Genomic DNA, 17,483 nt, shown 5'->3' with positions numbered 1-17,483 from the left:
TCACCGTTACCCCACACTCTCTGGTTATGGCCGACAGCTAATGCCCTTCTATGAATTTTGTTGATAGCATCCATAAGTGTTACATTCATATATAATCAATCAATCAGGGGAATTCTTAGCACCCTACTCACCCATGAGGGTCTCACGGTGCTGAGGGGGAAGGGTCCGCAGATCTGGTTTAGCTGAAGAGCCAGGTCTTGAGGGTCTTTCTGAAGGTGTTCAGGGAGGGGGTGTGTCTGATGTCTGCCAGTAGCTCATTCCAGGTCTTGTATACAACATGCAATTGTCAATTACTTTATTTAACCTTTTCTTGTCACATGATGTTTCCTTCTGTATTGTTTTTTTCTTATTAAAATACCAATGAAAACTTTCTGAACAAAAAAAAAGAACGTAGGACAAACTTTTGGACACTGAGTATCTGTGGTGTTCCATAAATAGTTGGTCTTAGCATTTTTTGTGTTTACCACATCGCCGAATGTCCTTATATAATCATGCGGGCAAACACCATAGCATGACCATGAGGTTTCCATCCATAGGGTGATTGCTCTACTAATGTTTTTAAAAAGTGCAGCATACTCCACCATTGCCAGGTCGTCTTTGCCACAAGGACTCTGATTTGAAGCCCAGACACAAAACAAAGATATGCTGCCTCATAGAGGCATGTTTGACTGTATAACGGCATTACTCTCCATCAATGCTTCATTTGATACTCTTAATTACAGGGGCTTCTGAGCACGTTTGAGGTGTGCAGCAGGAGTTCCTCAATTCTTCAAGATCACTGTCGAAATCAAATCAAAATTATCTTTATTTAGATATAAAACAAATATCTTTAAAAGAGAATTTCAGGTTCACAATATTCATAACAATAAACGGTACAAGCAATCAATTGTTAAAACTGCTCCCCTGAGCTGCGAGTCCATATATAAAACAACTCCATGCACGTTAATTACTATTTAAACCATTGTTAGCATTGCTTGCCCAGTACTTTGGGGTTATTTAAAATACATTGATTAATATAAAACAGGTAAGGGTAAAGCTGTGGCAGGCTGTTTTTGTTTAAAATTACGATAAGCATGCAGGATCAGATTTGCCAGTCTTATGTTTAAGTCTGTATTATCTGGGATCAGTGCTGCAATAATGGCTTGCCTACAGGTCCGAACACCCAGCCGATTCCATTCCCCCCTCAGCTTAACCCTGCGTTGGAGGTCGAAGGCGGGACAGATGCAGACCACATGCAGTAGCGTTTCTGCTACTTCGCCACACGCTCTGCAAGTTGTGTCCTCCTCCACCCGACGCCAGGGGGGTAAATTTTGCAAGAATCGCCAGTCACCCATTCTAATAGTGAATAAACTGCGTTTTACGTACAGTGAGTAAGGACTGGAAAAGTAAGTGGCAGGAGTTATCCGATTGTAGGAATTAATAACTGCCCACGCATGGCTTAGTTTTGAAAACAATGCTCTGTCAGTAATGAGTGATAGCGATCTTACACATTTTTTGATAGCAAGCTTAAATGCAGACTGACTAGGATTGAGGGCCCAGAGGCCGTCTGCTGAAATTTGTTGGGTATAGTCCTTAAAAAGTCGACCAAATGATCCTCCTGGGTTTTTCTCAGTTATTTCTTGCCAAACTAGGGACTCTAGTGTGCCTGGGTTGGATTGTCGTAATTTGTGGCAGATATTAAGAAATACCCCAATACAGGAAATGTCATAATTCAATAACCCCATCTCTAATCTCATCTGTGGAGGAGATGCGGAGTATGGCAAGTGGAGAACCTTTTTATAAATTTTAATAGTGTGCTGATTTAGAGCACTGTTCAGTTTTCCCTTAAAGATCCCTATGCCATATGACAGGGTGGGGCCAATTTTCGCTTTCAAGACTTCCAAGAGTGGAGACAGCGTGGGACCTGAAAGGTTTCTTGAAAGCTTAGCCAATAACACCGCAAGTGTCGCTGCTTTAACCGCAATCTCTTTGCGCTGCTTTATAAGGTTGCCCCTGGAGTCCAGATGGACCCCCAGGTATTTGTACGACTTGCCAATGGCGAGGCTGTTGTTATTAAAGGACCATCCACCACTGGTGTATCGCTTATTCCCGAATGGGACAACCTGAGTCTTCTTCAGATTGACTTCTAATTGGTTCTTGATCGTGTATTACAGCAGTGTGTCAAGCAGCCTTTGCAACCCCACCCTGGTGAGGCTAAACAAAGCCAGATCATTGGCATATAAAAGATTGCTCAAGGCCGTACCTCCTACTTTTGGCGAGTGGCTATTTATGCCGACCAGGGTGCTAGACAAATCAGCAATGAAGAGGTTGAATAGGAGGGGGGCCAGCATGCATCCCTGCTTGACCCCTCTTGTTGTGAAGATTTTTCGCGAGAGATGCGTGCCGGACCCCAACTTCACTCGAACCCAAGTGCGTGAGTGCAGTTGGATAATTGCCTTCAGTAATTTGTCAGGGATTCCCCACTTCCTCAGCTTTTCCCATAGGGCCTCCCTGGGGACCCTGTCAAAAGCGGCTTTAAAGTCGACAAAGCAGCAAAACGCAAACCTAGATGTTAAAAGGGCTTTGTCGACGATGGATGACACCACTAATAAGTTGGTCATGGTCCCCGAGTTGGCAATGAACCCGGTTTGGTACATTGGCACCCTATTGTGATCATTTGCCCATTGCCTCAGGTGGTCCAGGAGGAGCCCTGCGTAATGTTTCGCCTCAATGTCCAACAGGGCTATAAGTCTATAGTTGTTAGGAACAGCTTGCGAGCCTGACTTATAAATCGGATGAATAATTGCACCCCGCCACTAGTCTGGGATTGTTGCGGTTCTCAATGCATAATTAAAAAGATTAGTTAACAATCCAGACCAAAAGGTTAGGTCCGATTTAAACAAGTTTTGTGGCAGGCCATTAGGACCTGGTGCTCCATCTTGTCTAGCCTTTGTCACGGCTGTGATAACCCTGTCTTCGGTCACCTGATGAGCCTCGTCAGAGAGTGGTGTTGGGTCGATGGGAGTGCGCCCTGTAATTCCAAGACCGGGACCCGCTTCTAAAGTCAATCCCTGTCCTGCTGAAACTTGGTGGACTTGTGACTTGAAATGATCCGTAAGATAGATTGCGCATTCTGCTTCTTGAATATTAGCAGTTCCAAAACTTGAGGAACTCGAGGTTGATTGGTTGATTAGGGCCCAAAATTTCCTAGCGTTTTTCCTCTTACTCTCCCTCACCAATTTTCACCAGAACTGACAAGATCAATGTCAACATATTGCCTTAACATTCCCTGAATCTCCGTGCACTGCTCTAATCACTATGGAGAACACCACTCAAGTACCATGTTGATGTCACTAAACCACATAAAGTACTCCAACTGACCGTGCGATGGTCTATCTGAAATGCACTTAGGTGGGGGGACCTGAAGCTTATAGTGTGTGGAGGAATGTGTAACTTCACCACTCGGTGAGCAAGGAAAGGATTCATTTTTGTTTAGTTACCCTCACACACCCTAGTGGTGTCATGCTTCATCATCGGGTCACCCCGACGCCTAAAAGTCGTGGTGGGCTCAACCACAGTGTTGGGAGCTCTTTGAAGTGTGTAGAATACCAGGTGGGCTAAAGAAGTAAAAACCTCTGACAGTACCCCAGTTTCCCTTTATTATTGGTTCTGACAGGGTTATTAAAATAAAGTAAAAGGTTGGGTCGGTGTAGGAGTATTATGGTCCTAAGACCCTAGTGTCAACATGTTTCAGTCTATATGTGGCCGTAAAGGTCCTCTACATTCTTCAGGGCTCTGGTTGGCCTCCCTGGGGTGCAGAACGGGGAATTCCCTATCCTTTCACTGAAAACAAGGGCAGAGTAGCTGCTCCTTATGTGTGTGATAAGAGATTGTCTACCACATGTGGGTCTCCATCTGGAAGAGATCGAAAAAAAAGAAGGAAAAACATAGAGCAATGTGTGAGTATACATGTAACAGAGCTACCCCACGTGGCCACACGGTCCCCTGAGACACAGAGACTTCATAGCATCCAGGTAAGACTATGTGTGTGATGTAGGGCATAGAACGTTAGAAGTATGAGTATCTTAACTGTTGTAAATGTACAGGAAGAATTAGAATGGATGCTGGAAGAATGATGGAAAAGGTTTTATAGTGTTCTGATTCATTTGTAATATGCACTGCCTGGCATGTTATTACTGTCAGTTTGTGGGCAAGCTCGCCACTCCACTATATTCTGTCACAAATCCTGAGAGTGTACAGACCTTGATGAGAGTGGCACAGGATTGAAAGAGTTTGAATACTACTGAGTTGCACATCACTTGGCACTGGTGGGCTCGCTCTTTCAACTATGCACGTATAGGGGAAACACAAAAGTGTAAAAACTGCATGTATACTCACACATTGCTGTATGTTTTTCCTTCTTTTTTTCGATCTCTTCCAGATGGAGACCCACATGTGGTAGACTATCTCTTATCACACACATACGGAGCAGCTACTCTGCCCTTGTTTTCACTGACAGGATAGGGAATTCCCCGTTCTGCAGCCCTGGGAGGCCAACCCGAGCCCTGAAGAAAGTCCAGGACCTTTATGGCCACATGTGGACTGAAACATGTTGGCACTGGGGTCTTAGGACCATAATACTCCTACACCGACCCGATTTTTACTTTATTTTAATAACCCTGATAGACCCAATAATAAAGGGAAACTGGGGTTCTGTCAGAGGTTTTTACTTCTTTAGCCCCCCTGGTCTTCTACAAACTTCAAAGAGCTCCCAACACTGTGGTTGAGCCCACCTCGACTTTTAGGCGTTGGGGTGACCCGATGATGAAGCATGACACCACTAGTGTGTGTGTGGGTAACTAAACAAAAAGGACTCCTTTCCTTCCTCACCGAGTGGTGAAGTTACACATTCCTCCACACACTAAAAGCTTCAGGTCCCCCACCTAAGTGCTTTTCAGCTTGACCATCGCACGGTCAGTTGGAGTAATTTTTGTGGTTTAGTGATTTTGTGTGGGAGGAGTTACTCCAACCCAATTTCCTCTCTACCCTCCAGGCTTTGAAAAAGTTTTTCAAAAGCCTTCCTTGTGTACATACCGTGTTGATGTCACCAAGTCTCAACCACCAAGAACTACAGCCAGGACCATCTACCACCTAGAAACGCAGATCAAAACCTGCCAAGTCAATGTCAAGGTTTCTTTCAAATTAACTGCAAAAACCTGTGAAATAATAGCTACATTCTACATACTCCTGACCAATAAAGTACTAATATAGATAATGGAAACACCATATTGCATCCTCTTCTTCACCGTATACCTTACCAACCATATCAGCTCATTAATCAGAGTTTAGTGCTGATAGACCTATAAGACAAAATGTTACATCATGAAGGGATTAAACAATTCCAATCCTTGAAAAGAGTTTGCTGGCCATATACAGTTTCAAGATAGATATTTGTGAAGGCTATGGCTTCTACTGAGAAATACAGCTATCCTGTGAACAACAATCTGATTGTATCCTCATGTTAAAAAATGCACTCCCAGCTTGTATTACCCAACCCATTTCTTACTAACCCAGATTTTTCCTTCAATAGTTTCTGAATCAAGATCACAGCTGTATACACCCCTTTTGCAGAACATGGTGTACTTTTACGCCATGACTATTCACAAATCAGTAGTCAGAAAATATTTGCAGTATGTTCAGAGTTCTCTGATACATCAGCTCCCGACAGAAAGAAATATCTGAATTACCTAGATGAAGATTGTGTGAAATGGTAGGCTCAAACACAAGTTGACTTTTGCTTATTTTTATCACTTAACAAAGTTTAGTGGTAAAGTTACCTTTTCTTTTTATTAAAGAATCCAATTTGACCATGCCCAGTGATGCTCATTTATTTGAACAATTTGCATCATTCAGAGGCAGGGCCGTAGCCAGCAGTGTATATTTTGCGGTGCACAGCCCCCCAGCAGTGTCAAGGGAGTGTTCAGGGGAGATGGGGCAGGTTGGATGTGGTAGCTATTGAAGAAGTTCTGCACTAACAGTGACAACTGGTGTGTTTTACTGCATCATATAAGTCAAAATTGAACTAAACTTAAATACATCTTTGCAAGAGGGGTATTAGGTTCCCCTAATGAACAGATGGAAACATTAATGTCCAGTGTTGTGCATATACCATGATGGGCCAGTAAACTTGAAGAAGATAAAGGCAGATTTCAGAGTGTTTGAATTTTTTTGTCGGGCTATATGGAACATTATAAACCACACTGGAATACTCAAGTTAATTAAAATGTGGTACAATTTAAATAAAACTTTACAGAGGATTTTGAGATTCTTTCCCAAGGGCTTGTTTGAAAAGATTGTTGCCAATCTCACATTTCAAGATACTGTGGGTCAGTAACATTGATGAAAGCCAGATAAATTAAAAGATAACTTTATAGATCAGAACCTGAGTTAGCACATCAAGGAGTACAAAAAATAAATACTTGCCATAAGTTGTGTTGTAAAGCATTTTTAGGCCAAAAGTCTCAGTGCATCTAGCTATGGTTTAATATCGGTTCTGTAGGTGGCGTGAACTTAACAAACACAAGAAAATGTTGCAGCGCGAAGATTAGACAAAATTGGCAGCGTTGTTCTCCAACGTTTCAAAACGCAGTGATTCTCCATATTTACAACAATACAGTGCTCCCCTTTGTTTCCCTAGTGCCGGCACTAAAGCAGGCACATAAACAATTAATAATGGTGATGTGTTACTTCTATGTGTGCTGCATTCTGCATCACACATAGAAGCAGTAAATCACAATTATTTAGTGATTGTTTAAGTGCATGAAGAGACACCTTCTTGAACATAAACAATAATTGAAGGCCTTTTGCTCTTATCATGTGTGCTGCAGAATGCAGCACCCACAGATTAAGCAAAAACTAGGAGAAATAAAAGTATTTCTCCTTGCTGTGCCATTCTAACACCTGCTATTGCATGCCATAAGTTTTTGGCGCTGCATCAGATTTCCACCTTCTTGTAAATCTGGGGCATCGCAAAAAGGAATTGGGGTTGTGGTGGAACGCCCACAGAAACAACCATTGCACACCCCTTTAATGCAGATACCTTGATACCATATTTGCAAAGCGGCTTTAACCCCCAAAAAGTGGCTTAACGCCACTTTGTAAATATAGTTCAGGGCATAGCGCCACTGGAACGTCACAAAAAGTGAAATTCTGGTACCGTAATCCCCTTGTTAATATGCCCCAATGTTTGGAACTGCTAGACATTATTGCCAGCTCCCTGCTGAGGCCACTAGTGTATGTGGTAGTCAATGACCACTAATAGGCTCAGCACCATAGCAAGTTTTCCTGGGCCTTAGTGCAAGGCAGGAAATGTCCCTTCTAGATGCTGCTTCAGGTATTAAATACAGCAATACTAGGGTTCAGTTGAACACCAGGACCTCTGGGGCCTAATGCCACTGCACCTGCTGCACCAATAGAAGCTGCACCCCTGGATAGATCTGTGAAATCCCTGCACTGACCATTCTTTGGATGTCCATAATATATCATGTCCACAATGTTATCCCTGATAGTATTATCACTGTGTCATGCAATGGATCTTCATATTATATCTAATGTCCAGTATTATCCTTGTAGTTGCTATCCTTGTGGGCCCATAGTATGGAAAGATTTATCACCAGTTTACCATGGCTGCAATATACTTAGGGAAGGCACCATCAAGTCATGGATGCTCAGAATAGGACATGAATTACCATCATTATGTTAAGGTCAACATTATAACAGGAGTGGGCATCAACAGGCCAAGGAAAGGTGGACACATCACATGATCTCCCTCATGCATGCAAGCACACACATATGTACTTGTCTGCACACACACAACAGCAGTATCCAGTCTTATTTATATAATTACCCAACTATCCAGTCCAGCTTCAGCTGCCATTTGATTTGCGATCCCTCACTTATCTTCTGCTGCCTGGCAGACCTTGTGTCGACTGACATCTCAGTGCCAGTAATACAGCCTATCACCATGTGGCTTGAACCACATGATGACTGATTGCTGTTACAGGTCCTCCACTTCTAGTCACACTGAAACTATGACACAAGTCCTGTCATTGGCTTTGCAGCATCGTGGAAAGTTGACTGATATGTTTTCTGCCCCGTTTGTCTTTTGCAGATCACTGGGGCATCAATGCTCCAAAAATCAATAACTGCGCATGCGTGATAGTCAGACGTTTCCTTGTCACTCTGAAGGTGCAGACGTCTTTACTACAGGAGCAGTTCTTCACTATTTCACAGTTTTGGAGTGATGGGGAAAATTCAAGAAGGGCACAAATGAATGGCTAGCCACTATGTTATAGGTGGAGGCTCCGATAACTTAAGTCCTTCAAGAAAATCAGGATCTATTTTGAAACGTGCATTATCTCTGCTAAAGGGGTGGCGGGTGTCAAATGTATACTGTTACCTATCTCAGTGGTGTTCCTTTTATCAAAGGAAGGATACATGGAACACGTCATGATCTGAACCTGTGACTGAATGGCTAAATAAATGTTCTTCCAGTGGACACAGCAGGGTACTGAATTCCCAGACCGACAATCCTCTTCAATGTTTAGAAATTTAGCCAGGAGGGTGATTCCATCTGTATATTTTACGCACTTGTAAAAAATAAAATGCTTTTATATAGCTGTTAATTCCACACTTGGCACTTTGTAGTGGCTGTAAATTACATGTATAACTGACTCAATTTGATTCAGTTTATCGACCTGGGAAGTTAAAAAAAGACTCAGTTGGCCTAGCCAGGCAGTTAATCTCATGACAAATCTTTAAAAAATTGAAGTACCCCAAGATATACCTTTTTACAGAATGAGGCATTAAGACACAAGATTGTTTTCCTGAGGTGTTGTCTGCACATATATAGCAGTCCCTAAAAACAAAGGTACATTGATATGTGTATATTTACTCATGTGTAAAATTACTCTTAGGCTAAGGTGTAACGCATCACTTTTTTGCTATTCACTATCTCCGGCTGTAAATTTACGCCTGAGTGTGGACTTACATGTCTCCACTCCCTAAAAAGTGAATGAAAGGATGAAATTTACAAGTATAAACTTACTTTCAGTAACTTTTCACTCATAGGTAGAGGCCTTCACCACCAGGAAGGAGATCTTCCGATGATAAAGTATTGAGGATTTAATAGACGTTATTAAGTCTTAAAAATAATAATAAACTATTTTAATCATAAAATTGTAAACTTGTATTGCACATCAAATTAAATGTTTATTAAACAGTTTAAAAATTTAAATATGTGCATTTAATGTATAAATATTATTTTTTAAACAAAAGTCAAACAAATCCTACACTCATTAGCATTTTAATATTCTACTAATAATTCATACATTGCAGTAATAGTTGTTTTTAAAAAGTATTTACATTTTTGTTAAAAGTTGTTATATTAAATTGTTATTTTTCTCTAAATTAGAATATATTTAAATGTAAATGTTTTTTATGCAAAATAATTATATGCAAATATATATATTTTCTCTTTTTAATGTTGAAATATTTTAATTATGTCAACATTTAACACTCTCTGCCATTAATTTCTCGCAGTACCTGTGAATGGTCATATGAGGTGCTAGATCTATTCCAAGGCTGGGTTGGAGTACATTAATAATTGTATTGTGACATTTTGGGCTGTAGAAGTGCAGTTTGTGAATAGCAATGTTCTTACTCTTTTTGGTGGGTGTTTGTATTAAAATGTCCCACCAAAATCCCCACCTTACCGCTCCACAAGCTGCTCCTATTTGGTCCTCAGTATTAACCATTTTCCAGCCATTCCACTGGTCCCACCAATATTTACTACCCAGTAGTAAATGTTTATGTGTGGAGATCTCCCATAGAAAAGAGAGGAGAGATGGAGATTTCAAACCGTAGGTTTGTGAGTAGTGGTGTGTAGTGAGTGAGTAATGCTACTGTAGACCTTCTTTATGTACTGCAAAAAGAAGTTTGCGAATCAGTCCCAATGTGAGTAATTAATACAACTGGAACAACCTTTGTCCCCGTTGAATTTAGTGCCTCTCTATTCCTGTTTCCCTACATCCATCTCCCCATCATGTTTCTTCCTTTTTTCTCTGTTCTTCGACAAGGAGCTCTTTCGATTTCAAATTGTCGCTCTCTCTCAGAGGCGTTTCAACTTATTTGTCACACTTTTCTTACTTATTTGACTAAACTTGTTTCAGTGCACCTCTCTCTCATCAGTATTAAAAAGTACATCTTTAACCCCTGACACTTCACAGGCCCTACTTGGAATTGAGCACCTGCTCTGCTTTGCAGATAAAAAAACCAGGGACCCTTCCAAGTTCCAAAAGCAGAAGGGTCCTTTTAAGGCAGGAGAGGTTATAACAGCAAAGCGCAGAGGAAACCCTTAAGGTGGGTGACAATAAAAAACACTGAAGGGAATAGTGTGCTGCTTTAACACGTTTTCATGGCTTTGATGGTAATAGTGAGTAAGCTCAGAACCTCGGGGGAGTGAGAGTTTTTATGGAGTACCTTACATGAAACGGATGTTGATAAATGGTGAATTTTCAAGAATTATTCTCCAAACATATTGCCGTTATTGGTCCACAGCACCAAGGTGTGCACAGCAAGCTGTATGAATACCAGCACTACAAGGCCATCCTAATGAGAGTCTGAGCACTAAACAGATGCTGCTAACCAAACACATTAAGTATGTGCTAATCAGGAAAATTGTGCACGCAATAGAAACACCAAGAGGAATGAGTATTGAATTGAGAATTTACTAATACAAGGCAATGTTTTCTATACTTTACTGTAATCCAGGAAAAAATCAGAAAACATAAGTCTTAGGGGCTTATTATTATGCCGCACGATCACCACTGCTGAGCCGGAGGTAGCGACCGTTACGCCATTGTAACAAGTTATACCCCCCACCATATTATAATAGTGGGGGGTATAGCGGCAGACGCAAAGTGCGTCCACCGCTTTTCTGACGGTCGGCAATCTTTCCGATTGCCGGCAGGGTGGACTTGAGCCACAATATGGTTGCGGTTCCCTTCAGGCATCTCCATCAATATTATGTTGTGAGCACTGTGGCCTTTCCATGGTGGCGATGCCGCCATGGAAAGGCTGGTGGGGATTTGCTTTGGGGGCCCATTGTGGGCCCCTGGGGAGGGTGGGGTGGTGCACTTGGGGGTACCTATGGCACCCCCTGCAGTTCCCTGCACCAAGTGTCAGGCACCGCATGGTGCCTGCCATGTGGTGCAGGGAAATGCCAGGCATGCCCATTTACCATTGCGGACAGCAGCCTACAGCATCGTCCGCAATTGAAAGACCAGGATGCCCCACCAGTATGGTGGGCACATCCTAATTGGGCCAGTGGAACCGCCGCACGTCTGGCGGTTGGTCTCTTCCCTGTTATGGTGGCGGGCGGACTGATGTTCTCCTGCCATCATAATGAGCCCCTTAGTGTGTGTTCATAGCAAAGTGGCTTGTGGCTGGGAGGGGTTAGAGGGGTAAGAAGTTCTCTTTTTTCATTAATCCATGACAGCAGTTCATAGGTGCAGACTAATGCTGCCCTACCATGATGTCCAACGATGGCACTAAACCCCTAAACAGGTTAATTTAAAACATGGTTTCCAAACCCAAGATTGGAATCATATTTTATTAAATGAGTTTAAGATGGCTTAGAATCACCTATCAGCGGTGTTTAATTTGTTTAAAAAAAATATTAGAAGACCGCCGTCAGAGCTGCTGAATGCTGGGGTTACCTGATATACTTTATATTAGGTAGCCCCAGCATTCAGCAGCTCTGACGGCCCAACTTGATTCATTTTCATGCATTGTTCTTTCACTATTCTACACTTCCTCTCACACACTTGCAGTTTCATTTTGCATCCTTGTTTTCTCTCTTTGTCACCTTTTTCGCATCTTTCTCTTCCTGTTTTATCTCACTTTTCTACCTTTCTCTCTGACACTGGATTACATTTTTAGGATGAAAAATAAGCCTCACTCCCCAAAATGAACGCCGGTTCTGTCCACTGGTGTAAATTAATCGCTGCCTACCTCAGGTGTCTTTACAGTATTTGCCGGTTTAAAAATGCAGTTTTACAAAAAGACAAACAATGAAATCATTTTCATTGCCTAACTTGCAATGCATGCTAGTAGGTTACATCAACTCTAACTTAAAGAAAGGGATAAGGTGGGGGATGAAACAGGTCAGAGCCAGACTTGGAGAATCACACACAGGCCAAAAGGAGTAGTAAACCAGTGAAGTATTGCTTCAGGACTTTAACTCTTAGCTTCACTTGTGTTGGTGTAAGCAGCAGTAACTGGGATGTATTACTCACTATAAAGTTGTCCTCAGTTCAGTCTAGATGTATTGGTCAATGACAGTCCTTGCAGCTATAGTCTCAGATGTGTAGACTCAGCTGAAAGAAGGTAGGGCATGTCTTGGGAGCAATTGACCCACTGCTGGAGAGGTTGTGGACAATATCTGTGAGCAGCTTGACTGCATGCCAATGGGTATCTCCTGCCTGCCGTTCACCTGGACAGCTGACAAGCACAGCAAGTTAGCCGCTCACTAGTGACATGGACTTGCCACAGAATTGATGCAGATCCTGCTCTGGGATGATCGTAACTATCAGAACCAGGTCCCAAGTGTGGGTCACACTGGCACAATCAAGCTTCATTATTACTCCATGAAGCACTAGTAGTAGGCAGTGGAGCATGCTGCAACGATGTAGCTGCAAGAGTATAATATAAACTGCAGCAGCACCATTCTGCATTGCGCAAGACACTGTCAAGGAACTATGGGAGCAGAACAGATTTTATTTTGACGGTTTTGTATAGAGCGAACAAGACCCTTGCGGGTATCGGAGCGCTTTGCAGGGTAAAATATAGGTAGATGACATATGCATATAAATACACAGAATTATGTGAATACAGTACTGGTAACTATTAGAGATTAGCACATATTTACAAGAGTGTATAAGATAAAGTTCAAGTGAATTTAGACCTGAGAATCGATTTCACTTCTTTTTTTTAAAAAGCGGCAGACGGATTAAGTCTTGTTTCTGTGGGAAGGCGTCTAAAATCCTGGAAGCCATTTCTGAGAAGGTACGATTATATGTTTTCATCTTGGAGAAATGTTGTGGTTTAAGTAGAAGATTATCAGAACTCCTGGTAGATCTGTTACCACCCGTTAACACTAGTTTCTCCGCCAGGTACCTTGGAGTTTTGTGATGCAATGCCTTATGTGTTATACAGGTGATTTTTAAATGGACTCTGGCTTAAAAATGTAACCAGTTGAGGGCAAATAGGTCAGGGGAAATGTGGCAATTTTTTTGTTGCCAGTGATGAGTCTTGCGGCTGTATTGATTGAGGCTCTTAGGGGAGCGGTCGTTGATTTAGGAAGGCCACAAAGAGCGACACTCCCATAATCAACTCTGGGAATTACTAGAGTTTGGACTGCCTGTTTAAAGTCATTTGCGGGAATGAAGAGTTTCAATTTTCTCAGGGTGTTTAACTAAAACTGTGCTCCATTAGCTGCAGCGCTGATTTGCTTCAGCATATTTAGTTTATTATCCATCGAATACAGTTAGGTGCTTCATCCACTCGCGGATGCTGGCTGTTTGGTCGGGGGGAGCGATTAAGAGGAATTCTGTCTTTAGTGTGTTTACTTTTAAATGGTTCCTAGCCAGCCAGGTCTGTGTGTTTTGGAGCATTGAGTTAAGGGACTTGATGTCTTCAAGAGAATGGACCTTAATGTAGAGCTATGTGTCATCGGCATACATGTGATATTGGATATTTGTGGAGTTGAGAAGCTCAGTGAGTGGTTCCATAAACAAATTGAAGAGTGTTGAGGAGAGGGAAGCTCACTGGGGTACTCCCAAAGTGACTGGGGTGGGGTTAGATAAGGATTGGTTGATCTTGAATCTTTGTGTTCTATTTTTGAGGAAAGAGGTGAACCAGTTTAACACCGTTCCAGATAGTCCCATTCTATGCTTCAAGAAGTCCAGTAGGTTGTCGGTATCGAAGGCTGAGGATAAGTCCAGTAAGATTAGCAAACAGGCTTTGTTTTGATCCAGTATTTGTAATGCGTCATCCATAATGTGGGTCATGGCTGATTCCGTACTGTGCCCTGAGCGAAAGCCTGATTGGAATTGGTCTAACAGGTTGAAATGGTCTATGTGGTTACTAAGCTGCATGTGGACACATTTTTCGAGCAGATTGGCCAGGGTCGAGATGTTAGATATTGGGCGATAGTTATTCAGGTCTGAATGATCTGCTGTTACTTTCTTTAGGATGGGGGATACCTGACCAGCTTTGAGGATGTCTGGGATGGTTCCTTGCAGAAGAGAGGCATTTATAATCTTAGTCCATAGGGGCACTAGCAGTGGAAGGAAGGTCTTCAAGTGGGATGCTGGGAGAGGGTCCATGAAATGATTGGAGGGATTCAAATTAGTGAGCGTGTTTAGGATAGTTTCTTCGCGGTAGAAGTTTAAGGCGGTCCAGGAGGCGTTGTTCTTCAGGTTGAGCTTTGCAGAGCAGTTAGGTGGGGTCCCTGGTGTGGTCAGTGAGGAGATTGAGAGTGGGTCAGTCAGGGATAATTGATCATTAAGTTGGTCTGTTTTTAAGTTTTTAGTTTTAGTTGTGAAAAAGGAGGCAATAAACTCGCTATTGGGGAGTTTATCCGGATTGACTTGGGGGGAGTAGGAGACACCCTTATATTGAGCTTTGATTATTTTGAACAGTTTTTTGGGGCAATTCTTAGCTTGGTCTAATTGTTTGCTCATGAAATAAGCCTTTGAGCATCTAATCCTTCTCTAATAGGCATTACTGCTGCTTTTTAGTAATTTGAGGTGGGTAGCGGTCAATTACTCTCAATGATCTGCCGTCCTCATTTAGTCTACCATCATACCAGGGGTTTGTGATTTTGGTGGTGACTCTTTTTAGTTGCAGGGGAGCTATGGTGTCAAGTACCCTGTTCATAGAGTGGAAGTAGTGAGTGGTCATATCCTGTACATCCTTTGATCCATCCGGTGGGGGTGTGAGGATGTGACTAGCGGATGCGAGATCGGCAGGATTGATGTTTTCTAGGTTCCTCTTCCAGATTTTCATTCTTGATGGCTGGACAGAGAGTAGTTTAACTACTGTCCCTGATATGAAAAATGATTATATAACGGTCAGACCAATCGCAAGGAAGAATTGATTCCAGCTGGGTAGAGTCTGCTTTGGAAATTACTAAATCAAGGATTAAGCCTTTTTCGTGTGTAGTGCTTTCACAGATTTGGGATAAGCTAAGGTCGGACAGGAACGCTTCGAAGCTATTGACCTCTGGGCCGTTAGGATTGTTCCAGTGGAGTTTGGAATCCCCCAGGAAGATCTGTATATTCTAATGTCTGACATTTTTGACTAGGATATCCATCATGTGTTCGATGAAGGGAAGGTTGTTACCAGGAGGATGGAAGAAAGAGTGTAGTGAGCATATTGGCTTGTTATTGCTAGTGATGTGTAGGCAAAGGTATTCACATGAGGAGTACACCGGGTGTTGGAGCGGTTCACAGAGAGGTTGTTCCTATGGATGCAGGCAATACCACCACCAAGCCTATCGGGCCTGTCCAGTCTTGTGATGTGATAGTTTGGGGGAACTAGTATGTCTAAGACGGGTGTGGATGATTCGTTTAGCCAAGTTTCAGTTAAAATTATACGGTCGGGTTCATTGGTTATAATGAGATCAGTTATATCGGCAGCATGACATGCTGCTGATCTACAGTTTAGTAGGATACATTTTATCTGGGCCTTGATCGGGGTGGTGTTCTGGTCATGGGAGATGGGAACTATTTTGAGGTTGTTTTCAACAATACCTCTGGGAGTGTGCCTTGTAATTCTGGAGGCAATGGAATGGATGGGTTGGATTAAGGACAGTTTCTGTATATTCTCCGTATGCGCAGGTCTAGAGGGTATGGAAGGGGGTTCGAAAGAATAAAGTAGGGAAATAAGACCATTTGGTGATGGGGTTTTCTTTTCCCTGACTGGACGGAATGAGGCATTGGGGTAAGGTACTGTTTTCCATATGGGTAGCAACTGAGGCAAGGGGCTAGTACATGACCACTGAATGGGTTTCGCTTGTGGTTTATGATTGTTGCTAGATCAGGACATGAAGTGTTTCGATGTCCTCTTTTATTTGTTGTAAGGATAGTAGTTTCTCATCTAAACTGGGGTCAGATGAAAAAGCCTGGCCTGTGGGTAAATGAGGAGGGGTTGTTGCTGGTGTGGTGTCCCGGGGCGTGACGTGAACTGGTTAGAAGAAGGTGTTTTTTTAGTGTGGTAGTCAGTGGGGATAGGAGGGGTGGAGAGGGGACATGAAGGGGTATTGATGTGTGCTTTAGGGGTGTCTGATTTGTTATGTGGCATTGATGCAGAGTGGGAGTCACTGGAAACGGAGGGAGTAGAGAGGGGAGGTGAGGGGTTATTGGTGTGGGCTGTAGGAGGAGGGACGGTGAGAATCGTAGTGTAGGGAGGGGGAGAGGGTGGGACTGTGGACTTATCAGGAGATGTTGTGTAAGGAGAGATTGGAGTAGAATCTGGAATGGAGTTAATGGGGGAGGTGACGAATATGTTGTTGTGAAGATGGGGAGTGGTAGTGGGGGGCGAGGGGACGTGTGGGAAGGCTGGGTGCGAGATGATGCGAGTGGTAGGTGAGGTGGGTGTAGTCGAAATTGTAGAAATTGTAGTTGTGCTGGGGGGAGTAGGGATAATAGATATGTATGTCTTATAGTGGGGTGTTGGTTAGGCCTGGGGTGGGTGTATTTGAGCTATGAGATACCTAGGGACATTGCCTAGTTGGGAGTCAGGTAGGGAGTCAGTCGGAGGGTTAGGAGAGTGGTTTGGTGGGTAGGTGGAAGAGGGTCTTGCAACCTTCGCTTTAATGATCGGGAAAATGTGGTCCAGTATATTAAGAATAATGGTCTGATGCCTGCATGAGGATTATCCCATTATGATAAATGGAAATTCTAGCAGTCGCTTTGTAGAACGGGGAGGAAATAATAGATAGTGGAAGAACATGTGCAGTTTTGTTAGTGGAAGCAAATTGAGAATAGGGTGAGGAAGGCTTTCCGCCATTGTGCTCTTCTTTTGGTGTAGAAGATAGTGTCATTCGTTATGTATCCTGTGTCATTTGAGAAGTAGGGGTCAAAGTGTTTCTGGGTGTGATTTTAGTAGCCTATGTTTGAAGCCTTTGGCCACCTTTTTTGAGAAGCTAGGGGAGTATTTGATGGAGTTGGTGTGTAGGCCATTGGTCTGTGTTTGACTTGTTAGGGAGGTGGGGTTAGAGGGTCAAATCGTGGGAGAGGTAGAATGGGAGGAGATCTATTTGGAGAGTATGAGGAGTAGTAGGCCACTCTGTTTGTTACAGATGATGGCACCTTGGGATGAGTCCTCTTACCATTACTCTTGGTGGATCCCCTAGTGGTAGGAGGTCCTTGTTATTTATA

Source organism: Lissotriton vulgaris, chromosome 2_1 (assembly GCF_964263255.1).
Source record: "Lissotriton vulgaris chromosome 2_1, aLisVul1.2, whole genome shotgun sequence".
In the NCBI taxonomy this organism is placed as follows: domain Eukaryota; kingdom Metazoa; phylum Chordata; class Amphibia; order Caudata; family Salamandridae; genus Lissotriton; species Lissotriton vulgaris.
The sequence above is the reverse complement of the archived record's forward strand: the minus strand, read 5'-3'. Positions refer to the sequence as shown.